Raw genomic sequence first — 11,576 nt, forward strand, 5'->3', positions numbered from 1 at the left:
ACCAGTGGAGGAGCCATTCAGAAGGACAGAAAAAGAAGGAGTAGAGATGCATTCCTTGATCCATTCGATCCATTTAACTGGAAAACCCATCCGATGCATGATATAATAAACAAATTCTCTGTTAATGCTATCAAAAGCCTTGTGTAAATCAATTTTCAGACATGCTCTTTTTCCATGTTTCTTATTGAAATCTCTAAGTAATTCATGAGCTAGCAATGAACATTCACCAATATGTCTCCCTTTGAGAAAAGCATGTTGATTCTTAGAAATCAATTCACCCACCACCACTTTAAGCCTATTGCTTAGTATCTTAGTAATAAGTTTGTAAACAACATTGCAGCAAGAGATAGGTCTATACTCATGGATGGATGTGGCATTTTTTGATTTTGGAACAAGTGTGATGAAAGTATGATTAATTTGCTTGAGCATCTTACCTGATGAGAAGAAGGATTTTACTGCCACGACAACATCCCCTTTGATAATATTCCAGTTTTGTTGAAAAAAATAAGGATTGTAGCCGTCAGGACCTGGTGCTTTATCTGGATGCATTTGAAAGAGAGCATATTTAATTTCCTTGTAATTTACTTCCTGAACTAACCATTGTCTTGCTGCATCTGTGAGAATTCTCTTCACTGTTAACTTAGGAAACACATTCCAATAGGAAGTTTGATTGAAAAGATCTTCATAGAAAGCAGGAGCAGAGAGTTTAATATGTTCAGCAGAAGAAAGTAGAGAACCATCTTTGCCAATCAAAGATCTGATGTTATTTGTAGAATTTCTTTGTTTGATAGCATTATAAAAGAAACGATTGTCTCTATATATATATATATATATATATATATAGAGTTTAATGCAAACCTTGGCTTGAAGATATTTTAGGCGAGAAAGTGTTGTATAATAGTTATGTTATCCAAAAATCAGAGAATAAATTTCTACAAAAGAAAATAATATGTCTTATGACCATTAATTTATGAGAACATATGAGGAATGCAGATAGTTAAACAAATTAGCGTAAATTTTCATAAAAATTCAATAGTAAACGATCAACTATAATCATTATTACAATTAAAATATAAAAATTATTGATATTCTTCACTAACATGATACTTGTAATTATGGAATAAATCTTGAATATGAAATTGGAATTGAGATGGTATTATCCTATAGGTAAAAAAATATGTGTCAGAAACTAAGAAAACAATATTAAAATTATATCCTATCCTAATCCTATATGAACTATCTATAGCTTAACAATTTAATAAATAATTTTAATAAAATATACAAAATATCTTTATGGTATCGGTTTGTTCTCTTTTTATTTTATACAGTTTATGGACAAACTTGTGCATTTGCCTCAAGAGTGAAGTGGTAGCATGCGGGCTTATATATGCAGCAACGTGTAGGTTTCAAATTCCACTTCCTGGTTAGTTAGTATTCGATGCTCATTGAAAAGGGATAAATGAAAATTTTAGAGTTCAAATTCCTTTGACTGAAACTTATGCGTTCATTGTCTATCATCTCTGTTCAGGTTCTTCATAACCTTGATGTCAATAAGGTTAAGGTAAGATGCATTTATTTATAATTCCATGCAATATTTCTCATTGATTTGATAGTTGCTTAGATATTTGGTTATTCTCTAATGGTAATCTAGAATCCCTGCAGTGTTACACCCATGCAGACATGCATTAACAGTAATCACCACATTTGCATTCATGCTTAGATGGTCTTATTGTTGAGATTGCTGTCATATTTTATTTTTTCTTATAATATTTTTTGCTTTTAGGATTTCTCTTCCTTTAGTGCAAAAATCTATTTCTCCTTTATAGCACTGATAGTTATATATCAGTATTTTCCCCTTTCCTAAACATGTGCAGTTAACTTTCTATATGACATTGTACATCGCAGAGATCAGTTTATTGATTGACTCATTGTTTGAAAGAATCAATGTCTATGAATTTGTCCTATGCCTTTCTCAATTTGTTGAAGTGATGCTTGAGTATGCCTATAGTTCCTTTCTTTCTCGTCCAGAACTAAGAAACCAAACTCACATCCTCAAGTTCCAAAGGTAACACAAGTCTATATGCTATTATTTTGAATAAGGAATTTTAATATTTTAATTGTGCAGGTATGAGTTATATAACGAATTTTAATATTTTAATTGATTAAAATATTTTGTTGTATTAAATCATATCATAATCTATTGATTCTATGCACTATGAACGAAAACAAACAAACAAATAAATTTGCAAAAAAACATAAACTAATTAAAAGCATGCAAAGAAAAAGAAGAAGAAGAATAAATAAATATAATTAAATAAATCTAAATTAAAATAATATCAAACATTAAGATTTGCCTTGATATATGTGAGAACCTGCAACAATCAAATCTCTATTCCTCTAAATTCTGCATGAAAATTGAATAATTTTGAAAAATATTAATTTCCATAAAATTTAATTGCAGCGTAAAACAAATATCAGCATTAAATTAAATACACAATATATTAAAGAATAATCATGAAAATAAAAAAAAACCATACATGTTGAAGGAGATGGAGCTTTACTATGAAAATTGTGTAATTTCTTGGTTTGTATATGTAAAACCCCGTAAATTTGAATATTTTATGATAAATAATGATAAATATGTTATATGATGAAAAATAATATATTTTGATATTTGGATATGATAAGAATTGATTTGAGATCAATTCAATATATATTTGTAAAAATATGAGTGCAAATGCACAAAACATGCACAAAGGCCAAAAGAGTGAAAATCTGGGAATAATGACCAGTTATGAGTTTTTATATTTTTCACATCGATGCAGTTAGAATTTGGAAAGGTGTAAGACAAAATTTGTAGGTCTCTTCAGAATCTTTCCAACAAGTCTTAGATCACCTCATTCTGAGGTCGGATGAGAAAGTTATAGCCAAAATACCGAAGGGATATTTTCCTAGTCAGACTAGGTTTCCTGGTTCGGGTCTAACTGGTTTGTTTCGGGTTTACCTCTATAAATACCTGTATTTTTCACGAAAATTTCTTTCTTTTATCATATCTAAGAACCCTAACAGACACTAAACCCCCATAAACCCTATTTTGAATTCTTTGAGAAGATTGGAGGCTTTCAAGTTGGGTTTTTGTTGATTTTTGGCTTTTGGAGTGGAGATCTCCTTCGACGTTGCTTCTAACAAGTTTTTCCTTCAACCCCTGGCGAGTATCATCTCTACTAATCCCCTACCAGTTTTTAAAATATTTTTGAAGAGTTTTTAATGAGTTTTATAGAACCTAATTAATTATTTTGTATATAAAAATTGGATCTTTTGTATATATGTATAAAGACTAGGTCTTTTCATGTTAAAGAGATTAAGCACGAATTTACAAAAGTGCCTCAAACTTGCAGGCAGAGGCAGGCTGATGAATTCCGGGAGTCATGGCGATCTTCTAATGATCATGAATGTAATTTTCATTCAAAATAATGTTTCTTAAGAGAATTTACAAATTAGTTATAACTGGAATTTACAGTATTGCACCTTTTCTAAAACTTTTATATGCATGGACTCAGACCTGCACAATTAGCTTAAGAGATTAATACTTTGTATAAATTTGCAGGCTGTTCATTTTTCATGTCTTTGAGTTTCAAATATAGATATAACTTTTATGACATCCGTCTCGGTTTGTTCTCTTTTTTATTTTATACAGTTTATGGACAAACTTGTGCGTCTGCCTCAAGAGTGAAGTGGTAGCATGCGGGCTTATATATGCGGCAACGTGCAGGTTTCAAATTCCTATTCTTGGTTAGTTAGTATTCAATGCTCATCGGAAAGGGATCAATGAAAATTTTAGAGTCCTCGCACATTTGCGCTCTCTTCAAAAGGCACAATACGTTTCAGTCTACCCAGGGCAATAATGATTCTTTCTCGTCCAGAAATAAGACACCAGACTCACAGCCTCAAGTTCCAAAGGTAAGACAAGTCTATATGCTATTATTTTTCGAGTGAAGGTGTTTGGTTTTGTCTGCTTACAAAAGCATTTGTGTTTTTTTCATTAGGATTCTACAAAGAATGCTAGGATAAAGTTCATCCTTGACAAATATCCGAAGTTGAGGAAAATGGGCGATCACTCTAAATCTGAACAAGCTGACTTGCATTCCAAAAAAGGTTATATAAGGAATTTTAATGCCTATATAAGGTATAGTAATCTAGTTTTTTATTACTATATAAGGAATTTTAATATTTTAATTGATTACAATATTTTGTTGTTTTAAATCATAGCATAATCTATTGGTCGTATGCACTATGCACTCAAACAAATAAATCTATGCAAAAACATAAAGTAATTAAAAGCATGCAAAGAAAAAGAAGAAGAAGAATAAATAAATATAATTAAATAAATCTAAATTAAAATAATATCAAACATTAAGATTTACCTTGATATATGTGAGAACCTGCAACAATCAAATCTTTATTCCTCTAAATTCTGCATGAAAATTGAATAATTTTGAAAAATATTAATTTCCATAAAATTTAATTGCAGCGTAAAACAAATATCAGCATTAAATTAAATACACAATATATTAAAGAATAATCATGAAAATAAAAAAAAACCATACATGTTGAAGGAGATGGAGCTTTACTATGAAAATTGTGTAATTTCTTGGTTTGTATATGTAAAACCCCGTAAATTTGAATATTTTATGATAAATAATGATAAATATGTTATATGATGAAAAATAATATATTTTGATATTTGGATATGATAAGAATTGATTTGAGATCAATTCAATATATATTTGTAAAAATATGAGTGCAAATGCACAAAACATGCACAAAGGCCAAAAGAGTGAAAATCTGGGAATAATGACCAGTTATGAGTTTTTATATTTTTCACATCGATGCAGTTAGAATTTGGAAAGGTGTAAGACAAAATTTGTAGGTCTCTTCAGAATCTTTCCAACAAGTCTTAGATCACCTCATTCTGAGGTCGGATGAGAAAGTTATAGCCAAAATACCGAAGGGATATTTTCCTAGTCAGACTAGGTTTCCTGGTTCGGGTCTAACTGGTTTGTTTCGGGTTTACCTCTATAAATACCTGTATTTTTCACGAAAATTTCTTTCTTTTATCATATCTAAGAACCCTAACAGCCACTAAACCCCCATAAACCCTATTTTGAATTCTTTGAGAAGATTGGAGGCTTTCAAGTTGGGTTTTTGTTGATTTTTGGCTTTTGGAGTGGAGATCTCCTTCGACGTTGCTTCTAACAAGTTTTTCCTTCAACCCCTGGCGAGTATCATCTCTACTAATCCCCTACCAGTTTTTAAAATATTTTTGAAGAGTTTTTAATGAGTTTTATAGAACCTAATTAATTATTTTGTATATAAAAATTGGATCTTTTGTATATATGTATAAAGACTAGGTATTTTCATGTTAAAGAGAGTAAGCACGAATTTACAGAAGTATTTTAAGATCTAAAAATAATTTAAATATTGTTTATCTGAATTTAGATATCTTATGCTTCATTTTAAAGTTTCGTGCATGATTGAATGTTTACATATGATTTCTTGTGCAAATAATCATGCTTGTTATATTCTGCTAGAAAATCTGCTGCACAAATAAAATGTTTGGTTGGAAATTAGAAATATCATATGAACTCCAAACTGAGCCAAATCAGTGTCAAATGATAACTATGTGAGTCTAGTTTCCAAAACGAAAAACTATTCTTAAAAGAGTTTGTCCAGAGAAACATATTCTTAATTTACTAATGATATGTTCTGCAGAAAACTGCAGATGTGCTGATTTGAAATAAATTGATATATTACGTAAAGGTATCTTGAGTTTCGCTCTTGTTTGTTATTTTTGAGAGAGTTTCTCAATCTTGTACTGTTATATACAATGCGTAAGAGTTGTTTAACATCTGGGATGATGATGAACACCAGATATGGACACGCACACCGAGATATGTGCACGTACACTTAGATTATGTTGTGTTAACATACTTTTTGTCGCACGTTGAGCTGATGAATACATATAAAAGAGTATAGTTATTTTATGTATCCGGAAATAGGGATTGAGTAAGAGTATTACAATAGTATCGTTATTACATGTATCCGGAATAGGAAAATAATAAACCCTATTGTCACAGAATGATTGAGTAAGAGTATTACAACAGTATCGTTATTATATGTATCCGGAATAGGAAAATAATAAACCTATTTGCCGCAGAACGATTGAGTAAGAGTATTACAACAGTATCGTTATTATATTTATCCGGAATAGGAAAATAATAAATCCTATTGCCACAGAGCGATTGAGTAACGAGCATTACAAAAGTATCGCTATAGTATAATATGATGCACACATAGATAATTGATCAGTTGTAAGTTTTACTTTCCAGATAGATTGCCCGCGAGTAGGGTATTTCCTTTGAGAATTTGATACACCCGTTATGGATGGAAGATATATTTGTTTTAGCTTAGTTGGTATCCTCTTATATTAGAGCAGGTCATTCGGACGTAATTCGAGATGAGATGATTATTCTTTATGTTGGAGATTGGAGTATTTATCATTGATTATTTGTTTTTCATTCATAGAGAGTTATATGAATGATTTGATATATGTATGTACTGACTCTATTTTCTTATATACTCCTACTCCTTCCCCTGGGGAGAGGTAGTGATGATCTCGCTAGCGCTTTGACGCTCGTTGTTTTTCCCCCTTTCAGGCAGCGAGTCTGGCGCACGGAGAGGCGCAGGGTGGTGGGACTTCTTAGTTGTCCATTTAGTTACTTATCATATTTGTAGTTATTGTATAACTCCACATGTAGTTGATTATTTTCAGAATCTAGATTGGTATTTTGTTTCATAGAGTTGAGAGCTATTGTGAGACTTTGTTTATGTGACTCATTGAGATTCAGTTCAGACTCATAGATATGTCTATTTTATTCTAGTTGGGCTCATTATTGATTTTTCTTATGCTTCTTCTGTGTATATCCAGTGTTGTCCTATTTCTATTTTTACTTGTCTGTACCTTCACCTATTTATTGTTCCACTAGAGAGATAGTGATTGTGATGGTAAAACTTGTCATAACATGGTGGTTGGTGCTTGGCAGGTTTGACAATCCGGATTTTACCTGGGACTGCAGCCCTGTGTGAACCCTGGGGCGTCACAGTTAGTATCAGAGCTCTAGTTCCAGCATCCTTAGGATCATTCATGTGTCAAATTGTGGAGCTAGGATAGAGTTTCCTAGGATTCACGTATAGAGTCCATTAGGAATTCCTAGAATGAGTGAGGACGATATGTGCGTATATCTCAAAATTTCAATTTTTTTATGACTATTATTTTATGTTGATTTGAAGTATTTGCGTGAATACTATATGTTATGAATATGTATTGTGATACGTTATGTATATGTATATATGTTTGCGGTCTCACTTACTGTGATCATAAGCTCTCCTCTCGATAATATAAATATTGGAACGAGGATGCAGTCGAGATAAAACTCATACCTGAAGAGCTGGGCAAGCAGAGTCCGAGCTGCAGTAGGCTCCACAATATTTGATCGACTTTATGGCACCGTTTGTAGAAACAGAGACTAGCAACACTCGAGGAGGGAGTAGCGAGCCACATTACATTTTCTGGAGTTCCACCACCCGTTGTACTAATTGTACCTATTGAAGAGGTAATACTAATGATTACATTATCACCATAACCATTTGTTGATAGAGATACAGAACAGGAGGCTTGGCTCTATAAGAATAAGAAAGATGAAGGACACTAAGAACACCATAGTGCATGGCACATTGGATTCATATGCAGCTTATAAATAAAAAGGAATATGTAAAAATTCCTTAACGTAGACTCAGTATCAAACCAGAGGTTAAATATATTCAGCACAGATGATATCACTGGAGAATAGCAGCAAAGAATAGCTACGATTTCAGATTTTCGTCAGGACAGTGAATATCACTTATTTGGGAAAATTTTGTTTGCTTTTTCGACAAACAGTTAGAGCTAGTTTGCTTAAAACAGTGAGATATGCCTATAGTTAATTGCAAAATCAAGACTAGCATGATGGCAATGTCAAGGGCAAGAGGCCTATTATGGGATCTAGATGACCCCAACAGCGAGGTAAGGATTTTTACTATCAGCAATAAAGACATTACAAGAAGATAGCAAACATGATTTGATAACACCGCAGCAGCGCATGATTCGGGACACATGATATAATTATAACAAGATCGAACATAGAGAGAAGAATTATCACAGTACACCAGTAGGAGACTAGCATGATAGAGATCAGGGCCAATAATCTTAGGGCAACAGTTACGGCTAGCATCGGAGGATAGATGTTCTACCGGTTATTCTGAGGATGTAGGGGCCTATAGGCCAGAATTGTGCTATTCAGAGTATTTATCAGTATCAGATGGACCCATGTGTTTCACTGTCAGTAGCGTAGCAGGCGTCGGCCACCAACAGAGTTTATGTAGTCGCGCCACGTGATCATAGTGCGAGCAGAGTTTTCATAGTAAATTCTTATCCAGCTCGAATCTTGTTGATTCAGAAGCTTCGCATTTTTTTATCTATCATGATGTCATGACTGTTTTGCTAAAACAGTACACTTGTGAGCATTCGTTGGGATTGTATAGATAGTAGCAACCTCATAGGGTAACCAGAATACAGAGTCATTTCTGGCATACGTCGAAGAGGTGATGATACGGGATCGGGGTGCAGTTTTGAGCGAGACCGGAGTTGTCTCAGTATATCAGGATGTCTTTCAGGATATACCTATGTTTTCTCCAGTGAGAGAGGTTGTTTTCCTGCAACGAGTTGCAGCAGGCACCGTACCGATATTCCGAGCACCTTACCATATCATATGGCACCCGCTGAGATGAGGGAGCTACATACTCAGCTAGATGAGTTGTTATCACAGAGTTTTTTTTTTTTTTTTTTGGAGCACCGGTCTTCTTCGTGGGGAAGAAGGACTATAGCATGCGATTGTGTATCGATTATCGTGAGTTGAACAAGGTCATTTTCCGGATCACGGATCCACTATCGAGGATTTATGACTTGTTTGACTAGCTGCGGGGAGCGTAGCATTTCTCAAAGATTAATCTTCATTCTAGTTATTTCCAGTTGCGATTGCGGTAAATGGATGTTTCCAAAACCGCATTTTCTGACTCGATATGGGTCTTTTGAGGTCTTGTCATGCCATTTGGGCTGACCAATGCACCCGTGGTATTCATGGATTTGATGAACCGGGTTTTTCGTCCATGTTAGGACCAGTTCGTAGTCATTTTATTAACGACATCATTATCTTTTCGAGATCATAGACAGAGCGCGAGCAACATCCTCTTTTGGCATTGTGGGGATAGCAGACAATTGAGATTAGAGGCATCAGTGATACGCTAAGTTCAGCAAATACGAGTTTTGGCTATAAGAGATTAGATTTTTTTGGGCCACGTCATTAGCAGGTGGGGCATAACAGTGAATACAGCCATTGTTAAGGCTGTACTTGATTGAGAGCCACTAAGAGCCATTTTAGGGGTTCGTAGTTTTAGAATGGTATGAGAGAAAGTTCATTCAGGACTTTTTAAAGATTGTGATACTACTTACACAACTTACAAAGAAGTGTGTATAGTTTGCTTTGGGCACGGGGTGCCAGGAAGCCTTTAAGACTATTAAGGCTAGATAGACTACAATGATAATTTTGACTGTTCTAAACAGTGATACGACATTTGTCATTGACGTGGACACACCATTAGTAGGACTACGAGGTGTTTTGATGCAGACCCGGAGGGTATGGCTTATTTTGCGACAGTTTAGGCGTATTGTAACAGATATACAGTATATCCATGCATAAGGAAAATGTACAAGGATCTGAAGAGGCATTTTTGGTGGAGTGGTATGCGCAGAGGGATTACAGATTATGTGGCTAAGTGTTATACCTGCCAACAAATTAAGGCAGAACATCAGAGACATGCAGGAACCCTACAGCTTTTACCCATTCCTGAGTGGAAGTGGGCAGATATTTCCATGGATTTTATAGTGGGGTTGCCTAAGTCAAAGAAAGGAAATGATTCTATTTGGGTTATAGTGGACAGATTGACTAAGCCTACACATTTCTTACCAGTAAGGACGACTTATACGGTAGATATGTATGCGAGAATCTTCGTTCGGGAGATTGTTAGATTGCATAGAGCTTCGGAGATGATTGTATCAGATCGGTGCTCAGGCTTCACATCTCATTTTTGGAGGAGTTTCCAGGATACTTTTGGTAGTCAGTTATCATTTAGCAGCGTTTTTTTTACCCCCAGACAGATGGTCAGACCGAGAGGGTGAATAAGATCTTAGAGGACATGCTGAGAGCATGCATTATGGATTTTCAGGGTAGCTGGGAGGATCACATCCCACTGATTGAATTTGCATATAATAATAGTTATCAAGCTATCATCAGGATGGCATCGTATGAAGCTTTGTACGGGAGACCTTGCAGATCGCCTATATATTGGGCAGAGCTAGATGATAGTTTATTGATTTGTCCAGAGTTGGTTAGACAGACCACAGAGAAGGTGACATTAATTCGAGAGCGCATTCTTACGGCGCAGAGTCGGCAAAAGAGATATGCAAATCAGAGGAGACGACCTTTAGAGTTCCAGGTCGGAGACTCAGTTATGTTGAAAGTATCACCGATGAAGGGCGTTCAGCGATCCGGTAGATGGGGGAAGCTTGCCCCGAGATATGTTAGTCCTTTCAGGATCATCGAGCGCATTGGAGCTGTTTCTTACAGGTTAGATCTTCCAGCATTGATGTCGAGTATACACGATGTTTTTCATGTTTTGATTCTTAAGAAGCATCTGCGGGATGATGAGCAACAGAGAGTGATTGATTCACCAGAGATTGAGATTCAGGATGACTTGACTACCGTAGAGATTTCGGTATGCATACTTGCTAGAGAGAACAAAAAGCTTAGGAATAAAGTCATTCCATTAGTGAAAGTTTAGTGAAACCGGCAAGCAGCCGAAGAAATTTCTTGGGAGCGCGAGGAGGATGTTCATCGCGACTACCCACACCTGTTTGGACATGTATGATGTTAATAAATTCTTATGTTTATATGCTTTGATAGTAGTCTTTATCTTTGTTGTTTAGTCACATTTATATTTATCTTTAACACTAGAATGGAGATATTGTCACCTGATCCTTAATCATTTGAAACATATGGTATATACATGAGGGTTTCCTTGTTTGGATTATTTCGCTCGACGTACCAATTTCGTTTAATTAGGGATTTAGGGGAGAATGTTTGCATTCTAGGTTGTTAACTTTAAATATCATTGTGCTAATACTATGAGATGGGTGCAGAAGGAATTCTTAAAATATCATTGTGCTAATACTATGAGATGGGTGCAGAAGGAATTCTTAATATGAATTACACCTTCTTATGGTGTTTTCCCAGTTTTTGAGCTTTGAGATACGATAGTGGAATTTCGGGGACGAAATTCTTTTAAGGGGGTAAGAATGTAAAACCCCGTAAATTTGAATATTTTATGATAAATAATGATAAATATGTTATATGATGAAAAAT

At 34.6% G+C, this 11,576-nt stretch overlaps 1 long non-coding RNA gene across 1 annotated transcript; it reads left to right on the forward strand.

The window, feature by feature from the left end:
- Nucleotides 3,608–4,263, forward strand: LOC109822487. The gene is made up of 2 exons (XR_002242152.1): nucleotides 3,608–3,960; nucleotides 4,047–4,263. It is a non-coding gene; the product is annotated as an uncharacterized LOC109822487 (long non-coding RNA).

This window comes from Asparagus officinalis, chromosome 8 (assembly GCF_001876935.1).
Source record: "Asparagus officinalis chromosome 8, Aspof.V1, whole genome shotgun sequence".
NCBI lineage: Eukaryota > Viridiplantae > Streptophyta > Magnoliopsida > Asparagales > Asparagaceae > Asparagus > Asparagus officinalis.